Source organism: Cupressus sempervirens, chromosome 2 (assembly GCF_028749045.1).
Source record: "Cupressus sempervirens isolate cs-2001-9-10 chromosome 2, ASM2874904v1, whole genome shotgun sequence".
Classification (NCBI taxonomy): Eukaryota; Viridiplantae; Streptophyta; class Pinopsida; order Cupressales; family Cupressaceae; genus Cupressus; species Cupressus sempervirens.
The window spans coordinates 412,693,106-412,704,652 of NC_143119.1; positions in this window are offsets into that span (position 1 = coordinate 412,693,106).

The window sequence follows — 11,547 nt, forward strand, 5'->3', positions numbered from 1 at the left end:
GGCTCTTCTAGCCAAGAATTGGTTGCTCAAACTTCTCAGGAGAAACCAAAACAGAAAGCCAAACCGAAGAAAGATACATCAAAAACTGATTCCAAACCTCCAGCTAACCCTTCCAAGGGTAAATCTTCTTTGAAGTCTACTGAGTCTACCTCCAAGACTAAGAAGAAATCAACTGAGACTTGCAATTTTTGTGAAAACGATGGAAATCCTATTTCTAGGTGTTGGAAACATTTAGAGGCTTTAGAGGAAGTCATGTAGGAGCATCACATTTCAACTCCTAAGTCTTCATCCCCACTACAGGGAAAGGTCATGCTCTTATTGCACGAGCTACGACTTCTGGGCCTACTTGGATTCTTGATTCCGGTGCCTCTCACCATATGACAAACACTTAGCAGTTGGTCACTTCACTTGCCCCTTGTCCTACTTCATAGATTGCTATTGGGAACTCATCACATATTTCAGTCATGGGTTGTAGTTCTATTGCATTAGTTGGGGGCTCTTTTTAGGATGTTCTTCTTGTCCCTGACATATTGACGAACCTATTGTCTATTTATCAAATTTGCTACTCTGGCTTTGGTAAGACAATTGAGTTTTCACCACATAATGTGGTTATCTAGGACTTACATGATTCTAAGATGATTGTGGCTACTGGGAGTGTTGACTCTACATCTTGCCTCTACAGATTTGATGGATTTGAGTCTTCTAATGATGCAGGTTCATGTCTTGTTGCACATGCAAATTCAGTAAGCAAAATTTGGCATGAGCATTTGACCCGTGTCAATTACAGATATCTTCAGTAGATGAGTACACATGCACTTGTTCTTGGGCTTCCCTAGATCTCCTACATAGATGGTGTTTGTCAAGTTTGTGGTCTTGGCAAACAACATAGGGATCCTTTTCCACATGGATGAGCCACTCGTGCTTTGGCAACATTGAAGTTGATTCAAAGTGACCTAATGTCATTTCCCACTCCTTTTTCTGGTGCCAAATATGTGCTTACTTTCATTGATGACTTCTCCAGATGTACATGTGTGTACTTTTTGAAGTACAAGTCTAATGTCTTTGACTCTTTCTGAGTCTTTAAGACATTTTTAGAGAAGCAGTCTGGTCTTTCTATTCAGTAGATATGCACATATAAAGGGGGGAGTATGTGAATCAAGAATTTAGGGATTTTTTCTCTGAACATGGTATTCTCCATCAATTTTCAATACCCTACATTCCTCAGTAGAATGGTGTGGTAGAGAGAAAGCATAGAACACTTTGGGAGATGGCCAATTGTATGATTCAATCTACGTCCAGGGATTCATGTTTTTGGGTAGGTAGTCAATTGTGCCAAATATATTTAGAATCAAATATCTCACAAGGCAGTTTAACATATGACTCCTAAGGAGGCTTGGTCTCATGTCAAGCCTAATGTATCTTCATTTCAAGTTTTTAGTAGTGAAGCATGGGCATTTGTATCAGATGCTTAGAGGAGAGTAATGAAGCGAAAGAGTTGACACCTCATTTTTGTTGGCTACTATGAGGATGTTAAGGCCTATAGGTTGTTTGATCCTGATTCCAGAGAGGTCCTATTTTGATGGGATGTCCACTTTGATGAGTGCCTTCCTATAGTAGATACCCTACTTCCAGATCCTATTTCACTTACCACCACTCCCTCATACTTTCTAGTCTCTTTTCCAGATGATGGGGATGATGATCATGTTGATCCCCATTTACCTCCACCATAGGATCCTCCCAAAATGCCTAAATGGGCTTGAGCTATAGTTGAGGCTATAGGATCTCTAGCTGGTGACCCTACCACTTCTTGTCACACCCATTCTCATACTCTGGGTTCTAGTCTTCTCAATCATGCTATTTGTGATGATCCTCAAAATTTTGCAGCAAAGATAGGACATCCTAAGTGGGACAGTGCAATGGAGGAGGAGTATTCTTCTTTGGTGAAGAATCATACTTGGGATCTTTGTTCTCTTCCTAAGGGAAGAAAGGTAGTGTGATGCAAATGGTTGTATCATACTAAGTTTTTTGTTGATAGTTCTATTGATAAGTACAAGGCACGTCTTGTTGCGAAAGGGTTTTTCATAGGTTGAGGGTATTGATTACATTGAGACATTTGCCCCTGTCACCAAGATGAACTCTATTCACCTTGTCTTATCCCTCGCAGCTTCACAGGGATGGCCCATTTTTTAGATGGATGTGAAGAGTGCATTCTTGCACAATGATCTTACTAAGGAGATTTACATGGAGCATCCTTAGGGATTTGTTCAAGATTTCTCCTTGGTTTGTAGACTCTGATGCTCATTGTATAGTCTCAAACATGCCCCTCAGGCTTGGTATGAGAAGATGGACTCTTTTCTGCTTTCTATAGGCTTCACACACTGCCATTTTGATCCTATAGTCTACATTCAACGTCTTGAGGCTAAGGTTTTGATGATTGTGCTATATGTTGATGATCTTCTTCTCACAGGTAGCTCGTCCTCTATGTTTAAAAATGTTTAGAGAGAATTGATGGAACAGTTTGAGATGACTGATCTTGGACTGCTACAATATTTTCTTGGTCTCCAAATTGTTCAGTCCCTTGTTGGAATCTTTTTTTACCAACAATAGTATGCTCTTGACATGCTTTGACGCTTTGACATGCTTGATTGCAAGCCTAGTCCTAGAGCTTTTCAATCGAGTGTTACTTTGTCTACCTTTTGCAATTCTTCTTTAGTGGATCCCACATTGTACTAGTAGTTGGTTGGCAGCTTGTTGTACCTAACACACACTCATCCTAATCTCTCCTTCACAGTGGGTCTTGTCTCTCAATTTTCCCATGAGCCTCATGAGAGTCATTGGAAAGCTTCCAAGTGTATTTTGAGATACATTTAGGGCACACTGATCTATGACATTCATTACGCATCAAGGACACCTCACATTGTTGGCTACAGTGACTTAGATTGGGTCGGTGATGTTGATGATCAGAAGTCTACTTCTGGCTTTGTTTTCTATCTTGGCTCTGGTCCTATCACATGGTCATGCAAGAAGTAGCAGGCTCATGGACTTTCATCTATAGAGGTTGAGTATTCAGCCATAGTGCTTGCTAGTTAGGAGATTTTATGGCTTTGGCAGTTGATGACTGAGTTTGGTTTTCCTCTTGATTGTCCCACTATTCTGTGGTGCAATAATTGAAGTGCTATTCATATTTCTAGCAACCCGGTGGAGCATCAATGCACTAAACACAGTGAGCTTCATATGCATTTCATTCGTCATTTGATCTAGGATGGTGTTCTCTCTTTGGAGTACATTTCCATTGATGCACAGGTTGTCAACATCTTCACCAAGTCATTTACATCACCTCAATATCTTCAGTTGTGGTCTATGCTTGGGGTTTTAGAAGTTGTCCTTGGGGGGTCTTCTTGAGGCCTTCCTTCCTTCATGTTTTTTCAGCATGTTTGTTCTATCTCTTTTTGGAGAGGTATTTTTCCTAGTGGGTTTTCTCATTTTTTTCCAATTTACAGAGATTTCCTTGTTTTGGGTACCTGATCTAGCCTTGTTGCCAGGACCCATTTTCCTTCTTTCATAGCTTTGCTAGGTTAGCTTCCTCCTGAACTTCACTTAAGGGGGGGGTGTTAGAGTAATTATTTTATTATGCTTATTAATTAGATCATCTTGATTTAGTTAATTAAGTGGTTTATTACTCTAGTTACTTAAGCTTACTCTTAGGTGCATATAATTAATATTTTATATTAATTATAATGCACAAACCTAGTTTTCTTTCCCTTTAGGGTTTCGTTCACCTTTAAGGTTGAACTTTTGTACTTTTTTTTTCATAACTTGGAATACAATTTTTTCTCTCACTCCGCTGAGATTTTCCAAGCTCTTCTTTTTTGTTTTTTGGTTTCTCTTCATTACAAGATATTTGCATGCAAGTGTTCTTAGTGATCTATGAAGTTGGTTTTCTCAACTTCTACATTCCTTCATTTGTTTTAGCATGTTTGTTCTATCTCTTTTTGGAGAGGGGTTTTTCCCATGGGGTTTTCTCCTTTGTCTCCAGTTTACAGAGACTTCCTTATTTTGGGTACCTGATCAGGCTTTGTTGTTGGGACCCATTTTCTCGCTTTCATAGCTCTGCTAGTTTAGCTTCCTCCTAAGATTTTCTTAAGGGGGGGTGTTAGATTAATTATTTTATTACGCTTATTAATTAGATCATCTTGATTTAGTTAATTAAGTGGTTTATTACTCTAGTTACTTAAGCTTACTCCTAGGTGCATATAATTAATATTTTATATTAATTATAATGAGCAAACTTAGTTTTCTTTCCCTTTAGGGTTTTGTTCACCTTTAAGGTTGAACTTTTATACCTTTTTTTTCATAACTTTGAATACAATTTTTTCTCTCACCCCGTTGAGATCTTCCAAGCTTTGTTTTTTTGTTTTCTAGTTTCTCTTCATTGCAAAATATTTGCATAGAGGTGTTCTTGGTGATCTGTGAAGTTGGTTTTCTCAACTTCTACACATGTGTTTGCTTGGTTAAGAGAATACAATTACCCTTTCTTGGGGTTCACCATGTTAGGAGTGGATTTGTACCTTGTTATAAGTATAATTAGATATGCTAAAATCTACCTTGTAAAATGATTTACAAAACTTTATTAAGAGTATACCTTATTAGTGGATTTATAACTTTGAACCTGTTAGGGTCCATCTGATCTAGGGATTTACTAGTTGTAACTATTAGTAAACAACTAAATCTTTTGTTCTCTAAATGGAACTCTTTTCTTGGTAGATCCTTTAAGCTCTCTAATCCCTTTCTCTTACACTATACACTTCTCTTTTGTGTCTTGATCCCAATCATTATTTTTCTCTTCTACTAGCTTGTGATGATCATCTTCCTTCACTAGTTTTTATTTCTCTTTGCAAGATAGTAATCAATTTTTCTGTTACAGATTCTTAATGTTTACCTCTAATCTTTTTTCCTCTTAATCATGACCCTTAATTTGAATTTTTGTTTCATTCTCTATTTTCTCAAGGAATTTACAAATATCAATGATATTTTCTTGTCTGCCACTTGAACTAGTCAAGACGTGTTATAAATGGTGTCTAATAATATTACGTACGAATGCCAACCTTGTTACATATCCCAAGGTAATACATATATACACTTTCTTATTCTCCACTATTGGATTCACATTATCTAATGTAATTCTTCATTGACCTCTTTTTTGACTATACATACTTTGTCATGTAATCACCGCTTGTCACTAAGTGATCATCGATTGCGACATGCGTACTCATGGGGCTTGGTAATATATTGAAAAGATAGTTTTCATTGATAAAAGGAATACTACAATTTCTCAAAACACAATCACTCCCCATCCTCCCTACTCTCTATCCTCCCTACTCTCTCTCCCATCCCCTCCCTCTCTCTCTTCCTACTCTCTCCCATCCTTTACTCTCTCTCACCCTCCCTCTCCCACCACCTACTCTCTCTACCTCTCTCACCCCCTCTCCTCTCCCATCCCCGAATCTTTAGATCTCTCACACACACTCTTATCCCCCCTATCTCTCTCCCTCTTCCTCTCTTACCACCTAATTTCTCTCCCCCATCCCCTACTCTCTCTCTTCTCTCCCATCCCCTACTTTGTCTCTCTTACACACATTCCCATTCCCCCTCTCTCTCCCTCTCTCGCCGCCTACTTTCTCTCCCCCATTGTGGTACTCTCTCTACACCCCCTACTCTCTCTCACCCTCACACTACTACTACCTACTATCTCTCTCTTTTAAGTTCTCTCTCTCCCTCTCTACTCTCTCTCCCCCATCTTGTACAAGCTCTCTCTGCCTCTCCCACTCTCTCTTCCATCGCCTACTTTCTCTCCCCCATCCCCTGCTCTCTCTCTCTCTTGTCTCCCATTGCCTACTCTCTCACACTCTCACACTCTCCCCCATCCCCTACTCTCTCTTCTCTCCCATCCCCTACTCTCTCACACTCTCACTCTCTCCCATCCCCTACTCTATCTCTCTTACACATACACCCCCATCCCACCCTCTCTCTTTCCCTCTCCCATCGCCTACTTTCTCTCCCCCATCATCGTACTCTCTCTCTCTGCCACCCCCTACTCTCACACTCTCACACTCTGTCACATCCCCTGCTCTGTCTCTCTTACACACACACTCCCATCCCCCCTCTCTCTTTTCCTCTCCCACCGCCTACTTTCTCTCCCCCGTCGTCGTACTCTCTCTCTGCCACCCCCTGCTTTCTCAAAACACATCACTCCCCATCCTCCCTACTCTCTCTCTCATCCCCTCCCTCTCTCTTCCTACTCTCTCCCATCCTTTACTCTCTCTCACTCTCCCTCTCCCACAACCTACTCTCTCTACCTCTCTCACCCCCTCTCCTCTCCCATCCACGACTCTTTAGATCTCTCACACACACTCTTATCCCCCCTATCTCTCTCCCTCTCCTACCACCTAATTTCTCTCCCACATCCCCTACTCTCTCTCTTCTCTTCCATCCCCTAATTTGTCACTCTTACACACATTCCCATTCCCCCTCTCTCTCCCTCTCCCACTGCCTACTTTCTCTCCCCCATCGTCGTACTCTCTCTACCACCCCCTACTCTCTCTCACACTCACACTACTACTACCTACTATCTCTCTCTCTCAAGTCCTCTCTCTCTCTCTCTCTCTCTCTCTCTCTCTCTCTCTCTCTCTCTCTCTCTCTCTCTCTCTCTCTCTCTCTCCCATCTTTTACAAGCTCTCTCTGCCTCTCCCACTCTCTCTCCCACTGCCTAATTTCTCTCCCCCATCCCTTTCTCTCTCTCTCGTCTCCCATCCCCTAATCTCTCACACTCTCACACTCTCCCCCATCCCCTACTCTCTCTCTCCTCTCCCATCCCCTACTCTATCTCTCTTACACATACACCCCCATCCCCCCTCTCTCTTTCCCTCTCCCACCACCTACTTTCTCTCCCCCATCGTTGTACTCTCTCTCTCATCCACCCCCTACTCTCACACTCTCTCCCATCCCCTGATCTATCTCTCTTACACATACACACTCCCATCCCCCCTCTCTCTTTTCCTCTCCCATCACCTACTTTCTCTCCCCCATCATCGTACTCTCTCTTTGCCACCCCCTACTTTCACACTTTCACACACTCTCCCATCCCCTACTCTCTCACTTTCATAGATACACACACTCTTATCCCCCCACTCTTCTTCTTCTCTCCCATCCCCTACTCTCTACATCTATCACACACACTCCAATCCCCCCTATTTCTCTCCCTCTCCCTCTCCCTCTCCCACTCCCTCTCCTACTGCCTACTATCTATCTCTCTCAAGTTCTCTTTCTTCCTCTCTACTCTCTCTCTCTCTCTCTCTCTCTCTCTCTCTCTCTCTCTCCCCCATCCCTTACTCTCACTCTCTCTCCCATCCCCTACTACTTCCTCTCAAACTCTCACACTCTCTCCCATCCTTTACTCTATCTCTCTTATAAATAAATACACATTCCCATTCCCCCCCTCTCTCGCAATCCTTGTCCCACTGTCTACTCTCTCCCATCCCCTACTCTATCTCTCTTAAATGCTTCCATTCCACCTCTCTCTCCCTCCCACTCCCTCTCCCACCACCTACTCTCTCTCTCTCTCTCTCTCTCTCTCTCTCTCTCTCCCATCCCTCTACCATTTCCTACTCTCTCTATCTCTCTCTCCCCTCTCTCATTCTTGACTCTCTCTCTTTGACACACACACACCCATCCCCCCTGTCTCCTCTTCCATCCCCTACTTTTTCTCTCATTTTCTCTCCCTCTCCCACTCCCTCTCCCACTGCCTACTCTCTCTCTCTCTCACTCTCACTCTTACTCTCTCCCTCTCCACTCTCTCTCTCTCTCTCTCTCTCTCTCTCTCTCTCTCTCTCTCTCTCTCTCTCTCTGTGCTACCCTCTAGTCTCTCTTAAATTTTCACACTCTCTCCTATCCCCTACTCTCTCTCTCTCTCTCTCTCTCTCTCTCTCTCTGCTACCCTCTAGTCTCTCTTAAATTTTCACACTCTCTCCTATCCCCTACTCTCTCTCTCTCTCTCTCTCTCTCTCTCTCTCTCTCTCTCTCTCTGTGTCTCTCTCTCTCTCTCTCTCTCTCTCTCTCTCTTACACACATTTCTATTCCCCCCTGTCTCCCCCTCTCCCACTCCCTCTCCCATCGCCTACTCTCTCTTCCATCCCCTACTCTCTCTTGAGCTACTTTGTCTTCCCCCTCTCCCATTCCATACTCTCTCTCTTTCACACACATGCACTCCCATCCTCCTCTCTCTCAAGTTCTTCCTCTCCCACTCTATCTCCCATCACCTACTCTCTCTCTCCTCCATCCCCTACTCTTAATCTCTCTCTCCCAACCTATACTCTCTCTCACACTTCCTCTCTCTCCCATCCCCTACTTTAAATCTCTTTCCCCCATCCCGAACTCTCTCTTTTCCACCCGTACTCTCTCTCACACTTCCTCTCTTTGCCACCCCTACTCTCTCTCTCTCATCCTATACTCTCTTTGCCACCCCTACTCTTTCTCACTTTCTCTCTCCCATCCTGTACTCTCTCCCCTCTCCTATCCCCTACTTTCTCTCTATCTCTTTCATGCACACACATAGCCATTCCCCTATCCCCCCCCCCCCCCCACCTAGTTCTCTTTTGCAACTTACATCTTAATAGTGTGTGCGCACTATAGTGCTTGCGCCCTATAGCGCGCACGTGCTATTTAGAGCTGAGGTTTAAATAGCGCGTGCACACTATAGCACATGCGTTCTATAGGGTGTGCGTGCTATTTAAAACTTAATCAAACCCAAGCCTAAGGCTTGGTTTTGCCTTGGAGATTCAACCCAAAGGTTTGGATTTGATGAATAGGCTTGAGACTTGTTTTCTAGCAAACATACAAAAAATGATTATTTTTTCTTCTGTGCTCCCCTTCAAGATTTCTCGTGGTTGGGTATCGATAAGATCAGGTTACATAGCATTATAGGTCTCTGTGTTAGCTATCTAACCATATAATTTATTTTTAATTTGAACTATTTCAAGCCTTTCATCTATAATTTCTTTTGAATGTATGTTCATTTTTTGTCAAAAACCACCACGTACTAATTGGGCTATAGATTTTAGCTCGTTCATCGAATTTTGTAACAACTTAGTTTTTTAGAAACTAGACTCCATTCTACACACTTTGAAAAAAAAAGTTTTGATTTTAGATTAGTTTTCAATTATTTCTAGGGGGAGCACACAGATATTTCACGTTTTTGGGATGTGTCTAGTTAAGAAATAGACATTATAAAATTACTCAAAAAATCTGGGATAAACTACATAGTGTTAAGTAACTTTTGAACAGAACGAATAAATTTTTTTTTTTTTAAAGTTAAAATTTTAGGGGGGCCACACTTTGTACTGTGCTATATTTTTTTGGAATAAACAGTACCACTTTTTGTAGCCCCCTTTTTTGAGGACCTAAAACTAAACCATTTTGGGAAAAAATTAGTAGTTTAGAAATTAGATTCAAAGGACTATGACTTTTTTTGTCATATCTGAAAATTTTGAGCGTAACTATCTTCAAATTCTTGTTGAAGTTCAAAATTTGTAGATTTCAAGAAAAAGGTGTCCACTTATACCCCCCTTTTGGCACCACAACTTTGTGCACTTACCCTCTTGTTGGTCCAATACTACTAATACATGTCGAAAGAAATGTCTCTTTGATATGCAGGTTAGTAGAAAGATTATATTAGGAGGTATAAGTAGTCGTGAATAGCACCGTAAGTCTGAATTTGGAAGACAACCTAAATAATGCGAATGAAATTATTACAATCAATATTAGATATAATAATTGAACATTGTAAGATCACATTAATTAGGAATATACTAGGGAATGCCCCTTTTAAACTATTTATAATTTAGGAACTTGGTCTCAAGCAAGACTAGAGGTTTTCTTACTTTGTTCTTTCCTACTAGTGCCCATTTGAAAGAAGAACATTGTAACTGTCTTTTTAACATCTAAATTTAATCTAAAGGCTGTGGTCATTTACAAATAAAAAAATAAAAAAAATTATATTAGTTTAATTTTTTCTTTAAATATTATTTTTTTATTTTTATAATTTATTAGTGAATAAAATATTTGTTAGAGACATTGATATTAAGTCATTTTTTTATTATTAATTTTTCATAATAGATTTTTTATTAGGTTTTTTAAAATATTTTTTTCATATTTGATAAATTGAATTTAAATAAATAATGTTTATCAATCTATTTAAAAGATTTCTCCCACATTTTTGGTTAGAAAATCTAAATGATATTTCGGAAGTAATCATGGTTTTTTGGAAAAATTAAAATGTGGTGTGGTCTTTTGGTTTAGCTTCACAATCTAATCTACACTATTTCGATGGTAGATATTTGGCTCATCATCTCTCATAGAGATCGGATGTATTTTGAAAGAATTTTTTGATTTCAAAAGTCTATAGCTTATATGCTCTTGTATTTATTATCTTACAGCAATAGATAGGTCTCGATCAATCTACTCTAGGGTTTTGGTTCAATGATAATGGTTTAAAGGTCGACATTGGTATGCAGTCAGGAAAAGGATAGTCCAGTTGTTCTTGATATTCGTGAAAAATGTAAATATATGCTCGTTATGAATAGTTTACAATCTTAGTATGACTATTTCTCTCTTTTGATGGTTTCAATAATCTATGTTATGGTCATTGGAATCTTATACTTATTAAGAATTGTATATATCATGAAGCTTTGTTCTGCATTTATAAAAAAGGCAGTCTATTTTTCTTCTAGCAGATTAGAGATTTTTATCAAACTATCTAGCTTATAGATATGATTATTAATCGTATTCAGCAAGGCATACTACTTTTGAAATCCTAATTTTAAAGAATCGAGGGTTTAGATCTCAGTTTCATTTTATTTCCTTTTTTGATGATTTGATAATGGAATGGTGGGCAGAGGAGGTGTTTTTGAGCTTTCTACTAACCTTTGGTATCCTCCCTATTTCTGACTGAGAGTTTAGCTGAGATGTTAAGGTAGATCGAGTATTAACATATGTTTCTTTTGAGATAGTTGGGATTTAGTAGTTGCTTTTGGTCACTTTAAGAATTTTAATCAGATCTTAGTATTACAATACTGATTAGTATATTAGGTAAGAATCAAGGCAATGTTTTCTCAAATTCTATTATAAATATAATTTTCTGACAGGGATTAAATTCTAACAATTTTATTGATAAGTCTTTAGTTGTTAAAGGAGAGACTACAACTATATTAATGAATTGGTAAGTGTAATGTTAATTCGAAAGGTTTGAGTATCAATTTATTCAATTCAAGATAGCTTTTATGTGTTAAAGATTATTGCAATATTATTATTAACTAGTTTGATTGACAAGATAGCTAGGCAGGGATGCGTGTATCTTTTAGCAATGGAAGAATGCAAAGAGAAGTGGATGGAATGCTTCTATATAAGGTCTTTGTTGTAATTAGGAATTATTTGATCATATGTACTCAATTGAAATAAGATCCTTCTACTGTAATAATAGCAATGATGATAATC